At 43.2% G+C, this 3,796-nt stretch overlaps 1 long non-coding RNA gene across 1 annotated transcript; it reads left to right on the top strand.

The window, feature by feature from the left end:
* Positions 1-360: 360 nt before the first annotated feature.
* On the top strand, positions 361-2,470 carry LOC137151107 (uncharacterized). Its single transcript, XR_010919179.1, has 3 exons — positions 361-415; positions 910-958; positions 2,227-2,470. It is a non-coding gene; the product is annotated as an uncharacterized lncRNA (long non-coding RNA).
* The last annotated feature ends 1,326 nt before the right edge of the window (positions 2,471-3,796 follow it).

Here is a 3,796-nt window from a genome sequence, read left to right as displayed (position 1 = left end):
TTAACTTCTATAAAATAAATAGAGACAGTATATTGGCTGGAGAAATCCTTTAGGCTACAACTACATGAAAAAGAAATAGAAAAGCAGTGTATTCAATATTTCTTTCTGGATAGGAGTGCTATGCAAAGCTTTCTGTGTTCTAATCTTCAGGCACCTGGAAAGTAAGCTAAAGCACTTTTCATGTCCCATAGGGAATAGTTTATGCTTTTTCTATATTGTTTACAATAGCTTTCCAGAGAATATCACATAAATAACTCAGCCTTCTGTTACCCACTTTCTTTCTCAACTTCTGAATGCAATCCTGATATACAATAGGCCAAATTCAGCTTGACTAAAGTCAGAGATTTGCACCTGGGAGAAATTTCATCCAATCATTCATTCAGCTTCTATTGCCTTCACAACATCAGCAAAAAAGGTATTCTGTTGTTGCTAGTTTTCCCTGTTGTCTTGGAAATGATGAAGCCACACATAGACTCTGGTTACTTCAAAGGATAAGAAAATCCATAGGCACAAGAAGTGTTTTTACAGCACAAGCAATGCACAGAGTGGAAGTATGTTATCAACATCCTTGTGAAACATCCTCTTTGACTTGTTAGCAGTCAGCCAAAAATCTAAAGACTTGGCCAGCTTCCTCCAATTAACTAATCTGTAAGGCTGTTTCATATATGTTTTAGAGTGATTTAATCAGCGTTATTTACCCATCTTCATATATATTATGAGAGACAGCACATACACAATGATTTTTTTTTTAATTGGGCCATATGGCAATCTGTAATATACTGGCCAAAAAAGTATAATCAGATGCATAACAGACTGATTTTGTGTGTGTAACACTCATTGATGATTTTAAAAATGAATTTCAGTTTTTGCCCAGTACAGGAAGTGCCATGTTGTTCTTCCCTTACACAGGCTGGCTGTAGGAGAAGAACCAAGCTTCATCATGTGGCCATATGACAAGGTACAGATTCTCAATACCAAATCCAGCATGGACACAGAGGGAGTTAATTAACTTTTAGTGCTGAGCTACCCCAAGGGGAGATAATTATTACAATTTAGGAAACCCCCAAACTGAGGAAAAGGAACCCAATCCTGGGCATAGTGAAGAGTTAATGGTCAGGAATTTCTTTTTAAGGCTGGCTTAGTCAGAAGGTAACCCTGCTACTGACAGTGTTTAAAAAAGTGTGGAGCACAGTTCTTCCTCTTCCACTGAAAGAAGTAGGAAAAGCTCTACCTTCATTCCTTATGAAGGCATTTTAACTCCCACAGAACAGCTGCTCCTCTTATTACTTCACAGGCTGGTGAAATGAGGATATAGCAGGTGTAGGTCTTACTGGAGCCCTACTTTCAACAAAGGTGCCCCGTCCATAACTTCCCCTTTTATACATTGATACGAACAAGTAACGTATTACACTCCTGACATGGTTAGTTACCACCCTTATGCTTGTACCTGCTAGTTTGAACAAAAGTCCCAATCTATTATCCTGTCATTCCATCCTTATCTTACTCGGGGTCTCCTAGGGATGTGTTTAAGCTATTACTTGAGAACTCCTAGATGTTTCTGTACCATCCTCTCAGGTCAGGAATGTGCTTATTTGATGTTAGCTAATATGTAGTGAGGTGGTTTTGCCAAGGTCAGGCCTAATCTGGTTCACAGCCTTCATTTCACAGTTAGTTACGCCTAGGGCTCCAGCAAGGCCTACAGTAGGTAGAAGATGTAACAGTGGGAGCAGCAAGAGGAGTTGGTGCCTGGCTGCAGAGCATAGAGGGCTTCAAATCTTTGCCTCTCTTTCTTCAAAGACTTCATTCTCTCTGGAGGAAAGAGGAGGGGAAAGAGAAGAGGCCTGCCACTTCTAGTGGTCCCTCCTCCCCAAGTGAAAAGGGAGACCCCACCACTGATTTGCCCTGAAGAATCCAGGAGCCTACAATGACCAGATTTTCAATATACTGTCACCCCTTTTGGCTCAATCGGTTAGCCAGTATTTGAGGCCTTGTTGATTGTTTCCTTTAGAAGAAACTCATGACAGTCAGGTTTTTCTGTGGAGCTATCCTGTTTGTATACATCTTTGTTAAGTCCAGTTTCCTTCAACACAACAAGAACTGAGAACAGGAGGCAGTTTCTTTGCTCACCATTCCAAGACTCTTTCCAGCTAGCACTCTGCCCAAAAACTCTCTTGGCTTCCTCCTAACACCAAACTAAAAGTGCTCTTCTGTCTGCTTTCTCCACAGCCTTTCTGCTTCTGATCCACACGGACACACAATAGCTGCAATCCAATTAATCCCCATGGATCTGTTATCACTAACAAAGGGGCATTTAATTGCTCCCTTATTTATGCTGAATGGAAGGTAGCTAGCATGCCCTCCAGCATAACAATATGTTGCCAGAGTGGGTTAAAAAAAAATGAGGTTTCATGAAAAATTTCAGCTTGTTTTCATTTTTTGTACGGTTCAAACTAACCCATGTTTCATTTGATCATGAATTTTTGAAAACTTTCACACATTGTTTCATGTTTTGTTTTTTCTTCCTGTCTCGCTTTTGAAATGTAAATCTATTTAAATGACTGGATCAAACAAAAAGGGGGTGGAGGAATGAAAAGTGATGCATGAAATTTCCAGAATGGACAATTTCTTGGAAAAACCCGGTTAAAGCCATTTTTTCAATCCACCTCTATACATTACAAACCTAATCCATAAAGGGTTGGGAGAGGCTGGAACACTCCTTTCCTACTATATGTCTTGGCCCCAGTAACTATCAAGAAAAAAACCCACACCACAAATGAACAATCACTACTGATCCCTTATTCTAGCTCTGCTGCCTCCTCCACTCCCCTTCTCCCACTGCCCCAACCCTGGAGACTCTCATTCCTTCCTAATATTTCAATTAACCCAAAATGATACGCCTGGGTCTGAGATGATTGGGCCAGGCAAGACGAGGCTCCTCCTCAGTGACTCCCTCCCTCCCTATCCCCCAGCCTGGGAAGATGGGTGAAGAATCCCGGGAGAGGCAGAAGTGAGGCTGGGGGATGGGGGAGTAGGATTGATGCAGAAGCTGGGGGCAGGATTGAGCTGGAGATTGAGGGTAGAATTAATTGCTGGTGAGCGGTTGTGTAGATGTAGGGGTCAGTTTCAGCAACAGGGGCCAAAATCCCCTTACCCACTCTCCTAAATGTATTGGGTAACACTAATTGTCACACAGACATACTGGAGATGGGCAGGGGGAGTTCGAAAGCCAAAGGCCACACAAAAAAACCACACTATATAATAAAAATCCCCTCACTTTGGGGACTTGATTCATGATGTTTGAGCCTTCGGTATTGGCAAGACTAAAGACCTGTGCCTTGCTTTGGGCACAGCGTGCTAAAGCTGCCGGGCTAAAGTCCTCAGAAAAACATAAGCTTTGATCTCAGCTCACCCTTTGGCAAAGATACTAGAGACTCTAAATAGAGCAGTCTACCAAGCTCCACATGCTGACCCAATGATGTTGCAGAGACCTCTCCCTTGTGGCTGGACCAGCCAGCTACTTATGCTGGGCCGGTTACGTCGCTGAGACTTGTTACTCATCAGTCCAGCAAGTTACAGAGGCTGAACAGCCGTTAGAGGGAGTGGGAGCAGCAGGAGGGGCTGAATGTGTCTGCGCAGTGTGGGACTTCAGGTCTTCCTGCCAGTGGCTGAGGCAGCCCCCAGCACCTGTGAGGAGGAGAATTCTTAAAGCTGGGAGTCCACTATCTGCATCTGCCTCTTTCTCAGTCTGGGGAGATCGGTGCTTCTGCTGGTTCCCCTTTACTTGCAAGGCGACAGA

Source organism: Emydura macquarii, unplaced genomic scaffold, assembly GCF_026122565.2.
Source record: "Emydura macquarii macquarii isolate MOO-44397 ecotype Brisbane River unplaced genomic scaffold, CSIRO-AGI_Emac_v2 contig_1043, whole genome shotgun sequence".
NCBI lineage: Eukaryota > Metazoa > Chordata > Testudines > Chelidae > Emydura > Emydura macquarii.
This window is presented reverse-complemented; position numbering and strand designations above follow the sequence as displayed.